Source organism: Ambystoma mexicanum, chromosome 8 (assembly GCF_040938575.1).
Source record: "Ambystoma mexicanum isolate Mex_15411 chromosome 8, UKY_AmexF1_1, whole genome shotgun sequence".
In the NCBI taxonomy this organism is placed as follows: Eukaryota; Metazoa; Chordata; class Amphibia; order Caudata; family Ambystomatidae; genus Ambystoma; species Ambystoma mexicanum.
The window spans coordinates 437,052,293-437,069,535 of NC_090929.1; positions in this window are offsets into that span (position 1 = coordinate 437,052,293).

Genomic DNA, 17,243 nt, shown 5'->3' on the forward strand with positions numbered 1-17,243 from the left:
CGACCCGACACTGGGTGGGTTCCTGCAACTCAACTTACAACCAATAATTGACCGGTTCAATAGGGACACCTCCCACTGGCAATCACTCCCACTATCACTAATGGGCAGAGCGGCGCTATTCAAAATGATGACCCTCCCCAGACTGTTGTATGTACTTCAAAACGCCCCCCTTGTCACCCCACGAGACACCTTCGCACTCATTGACAGACGCCTTCGCACACTGCTGTGGGGAGGGAAACAACCCAGGATCGCCCTTGAAACACTGCAGCGATCAGTGTGGGAGGGAGGCATCGGTCTACCATGCATACGCACCTATTACCTTGCAGCCCAGATTGGGGTGGTAAACGACTGGATACACGCAGACCCCACACTCCCCCACATCCGCCTTGAAATAGAGAGCATGACCCCACTAACCCCACTACAGATCCTGTACGCCACCCACGACCAACCCCCGATGTTACCCAAAATGACACGCCATATTTGCCGGGCCTGGTGGGATGCGCACAAACTAATAGGCTGGAAAGGTAAACCAACACTATCTCAACCCCTATGGCACAACGCACTCCTCCCGGAAATAGTAAAGATGGGCCCCTTCGGTCACTGGTGCGTAAAAGGGATACACACACTAGCGCATGTGATACAAGAAGGCCACCTCCTTGACTTGGAGGCCATGCAAGAGCAATTCGACCTCGCACCCATGGACCGGTTTCGACATGCGCAACTGGCCCACGCCATCCGCACCCAATTCCCTGATACGACAACCATACCCCCCTGTACTCCCATTGAGACCAATATCCTTCCGCAATGCATTGCCTCCAAGGTCACTTCCACGCTCTACCAAGCCCTTAACTCCTTTGGGGCGGCGCAGCTAGATGGGCTCAAGGAAAAGTGGGAAAAGGACGTAGGTCAAATGGAACTAGAAGACTGGGTAGAGGCATTAATGTCCCCTAGAGAAATTGGTATAGACTCTAAACTCAGACTTATACAACTGAGGATCCTCCACCGCACATACTATTCACGTACTGCCATGGCCAGATGGGGGGGACTGGAAGACGGGACATGCCTCAGATGCAAAACGGAACCTGCCACTTTTTACCATATGATATGGGACTGCCGAGTCTTACAGGTCTTCTGGGAGAGCTGTATTAACACAATCTCTGCCACCCTGGCGACACCAATCCCCAGGGATCTCAAAATGATACTGTTGGGAATCCGGGGTGAAGTGGATCTCTCGAAATATGAAAAAATATTTCTGGCACTGGCATTCGGGGCAGGCAAAAGATTATTCGCAACTAGCTGGGGCTCTGCTGACCCTCTATCTGTGAACCGCTGGAGCAATGAGTTGGACAGATGCGCGGCCTCGGAGCGCCGGATTTATAATGCACAGGGTTGCCCCCGCAAATTTGAAAAAATATGGGGTAAATGGCTTGACGCTAACTGAAATGTGCCGATGAAAATAGAAATGTTCTGTTGTTAACATTGGTTACCTGCCTTATCCCACAAATGTCTGATGGCTCTCGGCCCTACAGAGTTCCTTTTGCTTTTTGAAATTGCTTTACCACCATGATCTGATGTATGCCTTTGATTCATGTCTGTTTTGTTGTTGTATTATTAAAACGTAATAAACAGAATTATTAAAAAAAAAAAACTGTGGAGGAAATCATAGCGGAAATCTGTTATGTTCTGACACAGGTGAGGGTTGCCGGAGCAAAACTACCCTTCCAAAAGGCACAGTGGTGCAGGACCCGTGTCAACTTCTTGGGACATGAGATAACTCCTGAGGGTCTCTGTCCCTAGGAAAAGAAAGTGGAAGCATTCCTAAAACTAAAAGACCCCACAACTCTGCGTGAGCTAAGAAGCTTCCTTGGACTGACTAATTATAGGAGGAAGTTCATTGATGATTACGCAGAGCTCACAAGACCCGTGATCCATCTGTTGAAGGGGGGGTCAAGTGGGAGTGGTGTCCAGAACAAGCCGAGGCAGTAAAGCAACTCAAAAGAAGCCTCTCACAAGCTCCTTGTCTAGCTTACCCTGTCAAAAACAAGGAGTTCTACTTGGAGACAGTGTTTTCAAATACATGCTTGACAGCAGTATTATATCAAAAGCATGACAAGGTCAATAAAGTCATCTCCTATGCAAGCAAGACTTTATCCTCTGTGGCGGAAAAATTCAACCATTGTGAGAAGGCACTCCTGGCAACGGTGTGGGCATTGAAAAATTACTGCCTGTTTATCAAGGGGGAACATATCATAGTGGAGACGCCACACCAGCCTCTGCAATACCTCCAAAGTGACAGAATCTGGGCCGGAAATGTGAGTACTTCCAGAATTACTTCCTGGATTCTGTCAATGCAAGGCTTTCCTGTGGAGGTCAGATTTGGCCAAAACAAGAAGAGTCCCGTCACGCAAGGTATGGCTGACTTGTACAATTGTGCCAGAGAAAACTGTCTCGAGGACGAAAGTCTTGAAACCCAGGACAACATGGAGGTGTACCTGAATTCCCTGCACAAAGTCTATGAAGAAGACAAGTGCGAGGGAATGCCCACAGTTTATGTGGACGGGTGCTCCTACCATGTTGACAACAACGGGGAAAAGGAACTGGTGGCTGGCGTTGGGCATGCCTGGGTGAATGATACCCCGCAATCCTCTGCTGGGTACAAGATCGGTCCCCGTAGTAGTCAGGTGGCAGAGCTGATAGCAGTTCACCAGGCCATCCTCACTGCCGTCCAACACCAACTCCACGTACTGGTCATAATTACCGATTCAGATTATGTCCGGAACGGGTTCGTGTAGCACCTGGTTAATTGGAAAACCAGAGGCATTCTATGTGCTAACAACAAACCGCTTAAACATGGCAAGCCAATCCAAAATATTGATTATCTGGTTACCTCTAGTGGGATGACCATATATTGGAAAAGGATTAAGGGTAATTCCAGAATAGAGGGGCCAGACAAAACTGGGAACGACCTAGCTGATCAGTTGGCCAAAACCAGAGCCATCCAGGGGGATCTCCTTGAGATTGAGTCCCTGTTGGGGGAAATCCAGGTCACTGCTATCACTAGGTCCCAGACAAATGCTCACAATTAACTCTCAACTGCCCAGTGGTGTAAGGAGACCCCAGATGCTGATTTCATCACGGCACAAAAAGGGGATCTGATTATCGGTAAATGTATCAACACATTGAGGACCCTAAGAACTTTCCCCTGACGGGTACCGATTACATTGGGGAAGAGGACCTCAGAGTGTTGATGAAATGTCCAAAAATGTTCCGAATCCAAGACGGTTTGTTGGTAAGAAGATCCATATCTGGCTGTGACCAGTGGGTGGTCAGTACCTCATTCCAAAGCCTGATGCTACGTCACACCCATCATGCAGCCACAGACGGTCATCAGGGGTTTCACGCTACTTTAGAAATCTTGTGATAGGTTGCATACTGGCCACACATGGGGCAGGACCTCGACCAATACTTGAAGGGGTGTCTTGTGTGTGCACAATTTCAGCCAACTTTACTCACACACTGAGCTCCCCTCCAGAAGAGGATGATGACACTGCCTTGGTCAGATTTACAAGTAGATTTCATCGGGCCCATGATTCGCTCCTCTATGGGGAACAAGTACATGTTAACTGTAACATGCTTGTTTACCAAATGGGTGGAATGTTTCCCAGCCCCAAATTGCAAGGCAGACCCAGCAGCTGCCCTAATGATCAATCACATCTTCTCAGGTTTTGGCCTACACCAAAGGATTGAGTCAGACCAGGGGAGTCACTTCACCAGTGAAGTGATGACAAAGATGTGGGAGATACTTGGGGTAAAAAGTAAAACTTCACATTACATACCGCCGGTCCTCTAGTGGTGGAGTTGAGATGTATAATAAAACCATTGTGAGCATTCTAAAAAAGTTTGTGGCAGACTCTGGGCCAAGTTGGGACATCCGATTACTGCTTGTCCTGATGGCCATCAGATCTACACCTTCTTCTGCAACTAAGATGTCTCCATTTGAGCTGAGGATGGTGCTACCTCGGCATCTGCTCAATAGAACACAAGAGCAGACACTGATAAACGCCTCCACAACTAATGAGTATGTTGAGAATCTAAGAAAACACCTTCAACATGCTTTTGCGTACGCTCAGCGGAATCTAGAAAAATCTGCCAAGGGTATGAAGACTCAATATGATTTAAAAACAACCAAAAAGGAATACCAAGTAGGAGACAGGGTTTGCTTGTCCAATTTCCAAAGGAACCAGACCAAAGAGTGTACATTTTTGCCAAGCTGGCACAGTCCTTTTGAAATTGTAGATAAAATTTCACCTGTCGCCAACAGAATCTGCATCCCCAAAGGCGAACTGACAGAAGAGAAATGGGTCCATATTAGTCAGTTAAAAAGTTGTCACCCTAGCCACCCTTTGCAGCTTATTGAGGAGCCAAGAGAAAATCAAATAGAGGAGACATCTGAAGCATGAGAATAAGAAAAAGAAGAACCAGAAGGGAACGCATAGATTTATAGGTGTAATTATGTAACAGGGAGTATTTTTCTTCATTATCAATTGTCATTATTGAATGCATGTGTGTCCTACTGCTGTCATCCTTCGGGGGGGCAGTCAGTGGGAAATTGTAGTACCCGGTTTGTGTTTATTTCATAGATTCGTACTGGTTGCACCTTCATCACCAAGGAGGACCTCCCTGGGACCGGGAAAGGAAAGAGCCAAGGAAAAGCTGGGGGTGTCGCTCAACACCACAAAGGAAGACATCAGGGAAAGCTGTATGTGTCGTTCTATGCTCCAACAAGAGACAGCGGGAGGATTGTGTCGTACCGCTCACTGATGGAAGAAGGACTCCTAACTGATGAAGCCCACTTTGCCCTACTCTCCCTCGACAAGGATCTCAGAAGAGTCGGGGGGGATGTTTGGGCTACATTGACCCACTGAACAGAATTTCTCCATAACCAAACTGCTTTTTGCAGCAACAAAAAGATGGCTGCACTGTTTTGCCAAGCGCCATTGGGCAAGATGGAACAGGAAGCATCCTGAGAAAGGCTACTAGGGTGTGTTCTTGTTTGTCTTAAAGAAATGGAGTGAAAAAGCAGTGCTGCTTTGCTGCAAGCCCAACATTCCCATTGAAAAAGGGAATATGTCACCTCTAAAATGATGCCGCTCTGATGCTATTTTCCCCTGTTTTCACCAAACTGCTTTTATCAAAAAGACCCTGTCACGCCCAGCCCTATTCACATTGTGCTCCATCAGAGCCTTATTCCTGAATGACAGGCTGTGCCAGCCAAACCTGAGAAAATCAACAAAAGCTTTCCTTCAGATACACAGGAAACACCTAAATTGTGCTACAAAATGTCAAAAATCACTGCTTGAAAGAAAATCAGAGCTTTCTGTGCACACGCCAATTTCATGGAGACCTTTGCTTGGTACAGACTGTTGTGTAAAACAAGTTAGCTACAACTACAGAACCATATTGGAAAGGCAGATGCAAAAACCGCATTTGGAAAGCAATATGCCCACTTTCACCACATGTGTCAAAATGGGCCTTTGCAAACTAAAGAAGATGCCTGTTGAAAGGTACTATGTTGAACAAAAACTTTTCCCTGCCTAGCAATGTGAAAGGGGATTGTGCTGTGAAAATATATGTATGAGATGGTTCTATTCAGCAGGTTTTCTTCCAATTCAGAGCAAAAATAAATAAAATTAAATCAAACTGCAGTGGCTGCATGGGGGATGTCAGCCCAAAAACAGGTTTCTGCTGAGAGGATACCAGAAACAAAAGGCCCCTCACAGTAGATACTGGCACACAAGTGATAATTGCTACTTGGGCCAGACTTTGGTCTGGGCTGAGCCCTCTGACAATGGAGCTTCTGGGACACGGAAGTGCAAGGTGTAAAGTTACACCTACCCGTGACTTGTAGAGGAAGCTTCAAAGAACATCTCCGTGGCAACCCTGGGGTGAGGGGGTAGCCTTGGAAAGGCATGCCCATATATGGAGAACAATATTGACATTTGCCTCCAAGGACTATGTTATTAATAAAAATGTTAAGACTTATCTTTGCCACATAAATCTGGCATACTGCCCTAGAAATCCAACCAGCTGAGAGCAAGGCAGGGACTAGCACCCCTGACCAATCCAGTGGTTTAGAGGCATGTTTAGCTAAGCCTGCCCAGCCATACACTTCTATGATGTCACTATGCATTATAAATAAGAGTCCATGACAGAGCTCCAGACAGACACTCTCTCCGGAATTTCCTGCACCGGCGTTCCTGATCTCCATTCATCTTGCTGATTCCAGATTGTCCCTACAAGGCCAAAGCATTGCTGACCCTACTCCAGAGCCCACTGCAAAACCCAAGCATAGCTGATTCCTACTCCAGCAAGCCCATTGATCCAGAAAACCCATCACTAATATCCCATTAACAAAAAGGGGAAAGCGGTGGTACTTTTTGCATCCTGAAATCAGACCGGTTTGCGGGCCCCCTAACTGCATGCCCACTGCAATCCTGCCATCCAGCTGTCCATAGCGTCCGGTGACCAGACCTGGCCCAGCTGTCTTTTGCCAGGAGAGTCTGCTACCTGGTGACCCGAGCCCTGGAGACCAGAACCTGTTGACTGTCCAAAAATCCCCAAAACTCAAAAGTGGACTGTGAGTATAATCCCCGCCCCACAGAAACACATAGCTTACCTTGCCTTGACTTTGTCCTTATCCCACTCTCTAAGTAGTCATATTTATACCCTAGTAACTTGTTGAAACTGTTAGAATTATCCGTGTACCTGTCTATGACTTTCTAAAGTGCTAGAACCATCTCTTTATTCATTTTGTTCTGTGTAAATCCTAAGCCCTTAGTCATATTTTGAGTGATCAGACTAGTTTCCACTTAGGGTTGGACGCTGGGGTGATAAGGTTGAAGCCGCAAATCAACCTTGGATCTTACTGTGTCCCTCTTTGGCCATGTAGTCTGAACTGTCTAGTTTAAAGTCAACCTGTTCTTGTCTCAACTGATTTTCTTTCCTATTTCACGGCTTCATTTTACTTAAATCGACCCATTTTCTATCTTCCATATCTCATCCAGTTTTTTAGCTAGAGACTCCTTTCACTTTTGTCTTGTCACTGTGATATATATCTTTCCCTCAGCCCAAGAACTGCACTCCAAATCAGAGTATTTCACCCATTTTCTATTAAAAACCGTATGGGTAATTTAAAGCGGGAAATGAGAAAATTGCAAGTTTTCCAACGTGTCATTTGGCTGCAGCATTCAATTATTTGCGGGAACATTGCAGGGGGAAACCTTAATCCGGGTCCTATCTATCCTCATCCAAAAAATGCTCCTATTCACGTGTGCTTTGTATATGTTCTAGGAGAAGGTTAACCAAGTGCATTGCTTCCATTTTCACTGTAAATATCCCCCCATTGGTGATTGCCGCCCCATATTAAAAAACATATGATTTCTTTTGAATTTTAAAAATAAAGAAAGTATTTTCACCAACCGGCCTGGTTCATGGTCCATTGTGACCCGGGGTATTTAAAAAAAGGGGGTGTGCTACGAGTTGTGTACCATCTCAAATAAAATGAATTCGCATTAAAAGAAAAGAGAAAGGAATATCAACTTAGCGCTACATCCTAGGCTGAGACCAAGGTGTGCGTCGCCTGATTGAAATCCTTAACAAATTATGCTATCAGGTATTTAGGATTATAAGATTTTCCTCTTCACAGAAAGAAGAATACTACATCTCTCCCAAGGGAGTCACCACTTCTCTCGAGACAGCCATCTCCTCCCATATGATCCATCCGCATAATACCACCCCCAAGATCAGGATTGGGCAGCAGATTGAACACTGCACATCTCACATGGGAGGAGACGTTAGGCTGGGGATCAGGGATGACCTGCTCTAGGGTTATTTGTTTGATCAAAACCAATAGCCTCCCCATATAAGGAGGTTCTTTGGTTTAGGTCCCCCAGTTCCAAACAGGTCCTCATGAGGGAAATCATTTTTTCCCATGAATCAAATGGAGAATAGGGAAGAGACATTTTCTGATTTCCATTTCTGGTCTTATTAGGTGTTTTAAAACTCATTTATGGCCCCCCGGAAGACCCTCTGATCAAAATGGGGTACTTCTCTGCTTATAACCAACTCAGTCGGAAGTTCAGGTATTACTGCCACTAATAGCTGTACCTTCCTCCCCATATGGTAACATGAATCTGAGTAAATGGGTGTCCTTTTGTTTGTTAACAAGGGGGGTCCTGGGAGTCCCTCTGCCAGACATTAGTCCTGGTTACGAGAGACTTACCCAGAGTCTTTAGCTCACAATCATTCACAGAGAAGAAATATCTCAAACATATCAGTCTTTGTCCTGCCCTGGGGCAGTCCAGCACCAAAATGCTAGGCACTTCTCCTCTGAACAAGAGGTCCAACTGATGCGGTCCAACCAGATCAAAGCACGCGTCTGGGGTTGCTGTTGGTACTCCCCTTGTTAATTGTCTTTTTGTTTGACCATGAACACAACTTACAGTCCTTTGTCCTGTGGATTTCCAGCCCTGAGGAAGTAGACTTGCTTTTATGGCACATGTGAGAACCTGAAGGTATCTCCCTGCCTAAACCTCGAGGATCTGTCATCCAGGTGGCCAGGATACAGTCATTGCTATTGGATCCAGTTCCTGGGGTTGGACCAGTGAGGGAGGATCACCTGGATGGGGGGTCCCCGGGGAGTGGGAGTGGGATGCCGATGGGTGTGATATGGTATTCCCTTTCCTTTAGCACATTTTTCCCATCCTCTCATGTAGGACATTACAAACCACTACCCCCCTTTTCTCACTCTAACACTTTCGCACAACACAAAAGACAAAGGACTAATACCCAAGACCCTTCCCTGACATGTCCCAATACAAGGGTCAGGCAAAGTCAGGAAATTGATCAGAATCACACACACCTGATGGCCCTTTCCCTTCCACACAGGTATAAAAGGTGGATCCAGTGAGCGCCGTACGAGCAAAGCGAGTACAGCAGACAGCACAACGAGACGGCTACCATGCATCAGTTCAAACAAAGGAGAAAGGCGGCGGGAATCGAGAGGTTGGCGAGCAGAGAAGTGACCTTGGCCTTTTCGTCCCAGGCCCGCAGAACCTTTGTGGTGGAAAGCCTGTGTCGTGCAGCAGATGTCAACGGTACATGGGGCAAGCTCATGCCGATAAGCAGGAGCGAGAGAATCTTCCACGCCCGTGGTACCAGCCTTGACTCCAGAGAAGCCAAAAGCCAAGCAGATCATCACAACCGGTGAGTCGAGGGGAGAACCGATAAGAGCCGAGCTGTGTTGAGTGACAATTGTGGTGCCACCAGAAGGGGAAAATAGGATAGTCGTTCTCCTAGAATCGGGCCGCGTGTCCACGTTGAAAGAGGTGTTATCCTCTCAGTTAAATATTCCATCTGGCCAACAGGATCTATTCTTCAAGACTCAAGTCTTACTAGAAACCCTTCGCCACTCTCATTATAACTGTCACGACTCGCTCCCTTCGCTCCCGTTCCCGCCACTTGGGGGCATGTTTTGGGGCTTATTCCTTGCTGGACATTTCCTCCGAACCTAATGCCACAGTGCTGTAATGAATTGGGAGCGCTAAATCCCTATTTTGCAAACTACTTCCCTTCCGGATCCATTCCAGGTTTTTGGCAGCCAGCATGCTTCTTTAACCAAATGACTGTGCTTCCCAGAATGCCTGGCCCACTGCTCCACCTCCACCCTTGCAGGACAAAGTTGGGTGGAGGATAGGCAACACCTGTGGCTGCAGGTGCAGCAGTCAGCACACCTGAGGCGTGTGCTCGTTAAACAGCTTTAAAAGCCTCAGTCTCACTTCAGTCCAGCGCTGGTCATCGTTTGCAGTGTTCCTGTTTTTGACTAGTCCCTGGTTCCTGGTTCTTTGCCTTTGTACCTACTTCCTGTTCCTGTTTTCTTGTTTCCTCCGCCCTGAATTTCGGATTCATGCGCTAATTGATTTCTGCTCCCTTGATTTCCCTTTTTGTCTTCCTCTGTTTGCAGGCAGCAATTCTCAGTGCTTTCCCCTTTTAGATGCAGCCCAGTTTGTCTGTGTTCTATATTTCTTTGACTCTGTCCTTTGCTGCTGTTACCCATTTGCCTTAGCCTTCCTCTTAGTTTAGTTTCCTGTCTTTTCCTTGGAGGGGTAGGGAGAAGTTTGCATAGGTTATTTCGTTTTTTCCCTGCTCCTGGTCCTTACTTTCTAGAGGATCCATTCCATGTTTTCCACTGCACTTCTGCATTTATTTTCCCTTTGATTATTAGGTTGGTGTGCGGTAGTAGCTAGCTCCTGTGTGAATGCTTATGTTTTCCTCACTATTTTGTAAACACTATTCCCACTTAGGTATTTAGTTTTCCTTCCATTGCTGTTCTAGCCTTTCGGGGTCCCAGTTTCTTCAACAGGATTCGTGGGCTAGCTGACATTCAAGAGGTTTATCTCGTCCTCGTGAGTACAGTTCTTAAGTTCCCTTATGTGATACCATCAAGAGTGTTAGTACACAGATCCTGTCATTGCTTGCCCTCCACGTGGGTTTAGCGCTGTCAGTACCTGTAACAGCAATTGGGGGTAAGGCGCTTGCCGACTTTCCTCGCGGTCGGGTGCTTACCCCACATCCCTTTTCATATATTGGTTTTGATGTCACACTCTATTTGCACTCCTGGGTTCTAGCATACCTGAGTCGTAGTTCCTGGGTGCACATTTCCCTTGCCATATTCGCTGCCTTTGTACTCGCCTGACTAATCTTGACAATAACCTACAACCTTGGGAGCGGATAATTCTAAGAGTTTGGCCAGTTTTCTTTTTCATTAGACCCAGTGCCTTGAATCCCCCTCCCTCTGAACCCTTTATTTTTCAGGTTAGTCAGTTTTCATCAGTGGCTGTACCCTCTGAGTTACAAAATAATTTATCCCGGTCCACTCCTTCGGCCGACTCAGAACCGGAGGACCCTGAAGATTTTGAAACCTTTTCTGAAGGAATATAGAGGTTTACTTTCTCTGATTCAGACACCTCAGGAGAAACCGTTATACCTCCCAAAGAAATGGCTGATCTGACCAATATCATTGCCTAACTAGCAGCCCACCAGATACAGGCTGAAAATAGACTCTAAGAGACTTTAACCAAATTAATTGAGTTACAGGCAAGACCTTCCCTACCCCAGGGTGTACTTCAACTTGAAGGTGAAGATTTGGGAAATTTCTTTCTAAACTTCGCGCACTTAGCTGACCAATTGGGTTGGGAGGAGAACTTTAAAATATGTTATCTGGGACCTCTACTAAAAGGGGAACTGCAAACTTCCTACCAATTACTCAACCTTGCAGAAGGAGCTTCCTTCCTATCATCCATCAAGGAAGGCTTATTGAAAAGAGTAGGGCAAACCTGCAAATCTTATCAGCAGAAATTACGAGCCATCAGGTTAAACCTGGAAGAACCCCCTTTAGAGATGGCCGAACAAATTAAAAACACTGTGACCCTATGGACTAGTAATCAGACTCTAGAGGAACTGATGGAGATGATTACCCTAGAACAATTTACCAACTCATTACCCCCTTTTTTGCAAAAAGCCATCCTTCAAACAAATCGACCTACCCTAGCCATGGCCATTGAGACAGTGCAAAACGACTCAGATGTGGCTAAACATTTTCACCTAGCCCATCGGTGGGAGGATCGAAGAGATCCTAAACCCATCTACCCCAAGGAATAGACACATTAGGGGGATCATACAAAAACAAGGAAAGGATACAGAGAGAAAGAATAGAAATCAGGAAAATGTATCTGAAGCCGAAAGAGGAAAGTAGAAGAGAAGAAGTAAAAGGAAGTAAACCATCCCCTCTGGTCTGTTTTTCCTGTAGAGAAATTAGACATCTAGAGAGACACTATCCCAAAAACATAAAGGAGGAGCCTATGGAAATAGGATATTTGAAGGGAGAAGAGAGGGAGGCAGCCGAGGAAGGATTAGAAACCTTTAGTATCTGTTTATGTCAAACCCCTGCCGAGTTTATATATGAAAAGGCTTGGGTAAATGGGAAACAGGTATGGGCCCTAATCGACTCGGGTAGTATACGGGCTGATTTAGTTACAACAAAGGACCTAGATCACGCGACCTTGGTCCGAGTGACTTGTGCACACAGAGATAACGAGGTATACCCAAAAATTCCAGTGAACATTGAAATCAGGGGTAAATCCTCTGAAATACCATCAGCCATCATTCCAGGGCTCTCTGAGGAAGTTATCCTGGCATGAGATTTTCCCATTTTCTCTACACTCTAACAAGAGACTCCACCTCTGTTTGGAGATATTCTACCCCAAAGATTTTGGTAAGAAACCTACAAATCCCCAAACGTGCCTGTATGGGACTGGGAAAATCTAGAACCTGCAGAATCCAAAATAATCCTGACACCCAGTTCATGAGTTATTGAAAAGAGAGTGATACAACTACTATCCCTCTACCTACTAAACCCAATCAGTGGAATATGTGAGAGTGCATGGACATCTCTCATCCCTGTACTCTGCCTGGTCCTAACCATAGAAGACCTGATCAAAGAACAGGCATATCCACCTTGCATAGGGGAAGTATATGTGAGAAACCTGAAGGTGTCTCCCTGCCTAAACCTTGAGGATCTGTCATCCAGATGGCCAGGATACAGCCATCGCTATTGGATCCAGTTCCTGGGGGTGCACCAGTGAGGGAGGATCACCTGGATGGGGGTCCTCGGGGAGAGGGAGTGGGATGCTGATTGGTAAGACGCTGCATCCCCCTTCCTTTAGCACCTTTTCCCCATCCTCTCACGTAGGACATTCCAAACCACTACCCCGCTTTTCTGACTCTTTTCTGATACTTTCGCACAACACAAAAGACAATGGACGAATACCCGAGCCGTTTCCTGACATGTCCCAATAAAAGGGTCAGGCAAAGTCAGGCAGTTGATCAGAATCAGAAACCCCTGACGGCCCTTTCCCTTCCCCACAGGTATAAAAGGTGGAGCCAGAGAGCGCAGTAGGAGCAAGGCGAGTACAGCAGATAGCACAATAAGACGGCTACCACGCAGTAGTTCAAACAAAGGAGAAAGGCGGCAGGAATCGAAAGGGGGGCGAGGAGAGACGTGACCTTGCCCTTTTGATCCCAGGTCCACCTTCGTGGAGGACAGCCTAAGACTGCGAACAATAGCACAAGTGCCCTGCAGCAGATGTCAATGGTACACGGGGCAAGCTTATGCCGATAAGCAGGAGCGAGGGTAGCTCCTGTGCCCGTGGTACCGGCCTTGACTCCAGAGAAGCCAAAAGCCAAGCGGTTCATCACAGCCGGTGAGTCGATGGGAGAACCGATAAGAACTGGGCTGTGTTGAGTGACAATCACAGGAGTGGAAGCTTCAAACCAAAGCTATTGAACTTTGAGTGAACTGTTAAAAGTGTAAAGGGGCTACCAGTTACAGAGGGAAAGTAGCACCGTGTGGGGGTAACTCGAGAGACTCTGGTCCAGTCCCATATGAGAAAAACTTCAAGAACCAGAAGGCCATAGGAAGGCCAGCGAAATAGGTCAAAGTGGTCATACAGAGGGTCAAGCAAAATAACCATACAATTGAAAGACATATCTACAAGAACTGTGAAAGAAAAGGAAGTAAATCCCGAAACCTTTGAATTATATAAAAGAGAACATTGAAAGTAAAAAGGGGTCAGGGCCCAGAATAGGGGCACCCAGGGGTGAGCCACTATCACCCTGCTCGAGAGCCATAGTAAACCCGGCGAAGGGAGACTAAAAATGGAGAGGGGTCAGAGCCCGGCAGAGGGGGATCCAAGGGTGAAAGGTTATCACCCCGGATTGAGAAAAGTGAAAGCAGAAGTTCAAGAGAAGGCAAGAGGGAACCCGAAGGAGGGATGCCAGAGGTGAAGCTAACACCCAAGTACTAGCAGTCAAGAGAGGTTCGAACCGAGCGGAGTGAGATCCAGGAGTGAAACCATTACCCAAGTATTGACAGCCAAGAGAGGTCCGAGCACGGCAGAGGGAGATCCAGGGCTCAGCTATCATCCAAACTTCAAGAAAAGAACTGGAACTAGGAATACGATTGAGAAAGGTCAGCCCAGAAGAGGGGGGGACCGAGGGGTGAAGCCATAACCCTATCTGTACTGTGGATTATGTTGGGGAGAATTCTCATTCTATGGCTAATTTCCCTTACCTATAGAGTCCCCGAGCAGCTTTGCTGGATTTGAAGGGTTTGTTTCTTTTCTCCTGCTAAGAGTGAGACTCTTTTCCCACTCTTATACATGTTTTGCTATGTGTGTTCTAGGCTATTTTTGTGTTTAATGTCTATGGGGATTTCTCAACCCCATAGGAACCATCTTTATTCACCTGTGTTACACAGCACCCTCCGTGCAGTGACACAGGGGTGTCGTAGCGACCCCCAAACATAGACTCCATACCCTGGGACTGACTACTGTTTCCCCGGGCATGTAAAGTCCCAATTGACTTTACTAGTCAATTTTTATGAACTTAACCAGCACAACCCATCTTACTATGGAGGTACTGGAAGGAGGTTAATAGTTTTTCCCCTATGTTCATTTTCGAGAGGGTACCGTACAGTCCCTCTATCAAAAGTTTCTGGCTGATGGTAGTGTTTACACCGTAAATATTCAACCGCAAATATTTCCCTATGGCATTTTCCCATTGTTCGAGGCTACCATTTTTTCTGACAGCCTCTAACATACCGCCGGTTTATTTTTATATTAACCTTACTCCGGTAGGTTTTATTTGCCAGAACTTTAATATAAATTCTTTCTCGTGTCTTTATCTAAACTCCTAACCCAAGTCGGGGATCCTTTGTTCGTCCGTTTGGCAAGCTTCTGCCAAGAAGCCCTCCTTTCCGCGCCACTGAGTCTGGGGTGGGTCCATTGTGTGGGAGGGGGAGTATGACCCCTGGGCAGGGTTGCCTCCGCAACCCATATCGCACTCTATCCTGATAGGCTGGAGGGTCTCCCGCCAAGATGACCACTCCACTGTGTGAGTGACAGCTAGGCTGTATGAATGGGGCTCTTTTTGCATAAAAGCAGGGTCCTGAGGACTAGAAGAGCAAGACGTCGCCACTGGAACTAAGAAGCCGAAGAGGAGAGAAGCCAAAGACCCCTGCAACGACTGAACCGCCGGTGAAGCCCTGCTGCAGCCTCTCACCACTTTTCTCCACACGACGAGAGACGATCTTCATCTGCAAGAGCCTTCTTCCCTTGAGCTGGTGGGGCCAACCAGTTTGCCAATCGCATTCTTGGACCTGCCTTGGTCGAATCGCCAGTACCCTGTACTCGGAGGCCAGATAACAAGGCACCAGTCCACCCGGACCGCGATTTAAAGGAGCGTACCTTTTATTTGTCGGGCAGCACCGCGGCTGGTTTCATCCCTGGGTAGTGCAGTAACTCATTTATGTGACACCCCCCTACATGGGTTACTCTTGTGAGAGAGGGCTCAATTCCAAACTATGCCTATGACATACAGATAGTCTTCAGGCTCGACAGAGACCAGGATAACAATCTGTTCAAGGTGAACAATGTATTCAAGGTGGTAGAAGAATGGCTGTGCCCTAGCTGCCTTAGTCTAAACCAAGCTACTCCCATCTTCTGGTCAGGCGCAGATAACTGCAGCCAAGTCATAAACACCAATTTTCCAAGTGGTGACCATGGTATCATCATCATGAGCAAGGAAAAGTTCCTTCATGTCACTTTTGACTCCTTGTTATCTATGCCACCTGATGCTGCTACTTTAAATTCAACCATTTTTCTTTAATGTGAAATGTGCTATGATTACTCTGGTGCTATGATCAGGGCTAAGATAGATTATTGCAACACCCTAATTATCAAGGCACTTAAGCAAGTACTTAGCCCTTTACAGGTCCTCCTGTATTCATCCACCAGGATTGTGATTAATACCAGTCACAGTGTCACCTCTGGAGAAAGGGCAGAGGTGGACTGCTATGATAAGTCATTTATAATGCACCTGCACACAAGAGTTTCTATGGGATGTGACCTCTCAAATTGGTACATTGAGGATTCCCCAAGAGCTCTCTTTGTCTCACTTTGGTCGTGACTCCACAGTTCCTGCAGTCACCCCCGCAGAGAGATCCAGCTGGTATAGTCTACTTCGAAAAGTAGTGCATGAAAAAATTATAAGTTACTCACCGTAGTGACTTACGTACTCTTAGTCCATAGTCCCCTTTCCTCCATACTGTATGGGCGTCCCTTCCAATGGACAGGAGACGGAACATTTTTCACCAGAAAAAACCTACTTCCCCTTTAAATTTAGAGGTGCACAGGGGTGCGGCCCAGGGAGCATGTGCTGCCCTGACTCCCCCCTCCGGCGACACACCCCACTCCCCCTTGACGCATCGACAATAGATTTAACATTGCCTAATGACACCAGTATTATTAGGGGGGAGGTTGGTGGGACCTATGTAGGAAAGGGGACCATGGACTAAGTACGTTAGTCACTACGGTGAGTAACTTATAATTACTCTTACGTCCCGTCCCCTTTCCTCCATACTGTATGGGCGATTACAACTGATTGTACCCCCAGGGTGGAGAGGCAACCCTCCTTAAGCAAATAGGTTCCTGAGAAGCGCCTGTCCGAAAGCCACATCAGATCTAGAGCCGGCATCCAAACAGTAATGCTTGCAGAAAGCCGAGCGAGAGGCCCAAGTAGCCGTCCTGCTGATGACTTGCCAAGGGACATGGAGCTGGAAAGTGATGGAAGTTGCCTTGGCCCTAACTGCGAGGGCATGCATGTTGGGCGGGAGTGGTTGAGCTGGCCCTCATACCCTTTTTTGATGGGAGAGACCATCCAGCAGGATATGGAAGCCTTGGAGGCCCGATAGCCTGGTCTTGAGCCTCAAGTGACAAACAGGGCGTCCGATTTGCAGAAGCCCTTGGTCCTGTCCAAGTAGAATTTCAGGGCACGCCTGACATCTAGGCAGTGCAGCACTCTCTGTGCTTCGTCCTTTGAATCGGGAAAAAATGTAGGAAGGACTATTTCCTCGTTCAAGTGGAAAGCAGACAGAACCGTGGGCAGAAATGCCGGGTGTCTCTGCAGGACTACTTTGTCCCTGTGAAAGGTAGTATATGGTTCTGAGGTGACCAGCGCCTGGATTTCGCTGACTCTATGAGCCGAAGTGAGGCCAACTAGTAAGGCCGTCTTAATGGTGACCAGTCTGATGTCCACGGACGCCATTGGCTCGAACGGTTTGTGCGCCA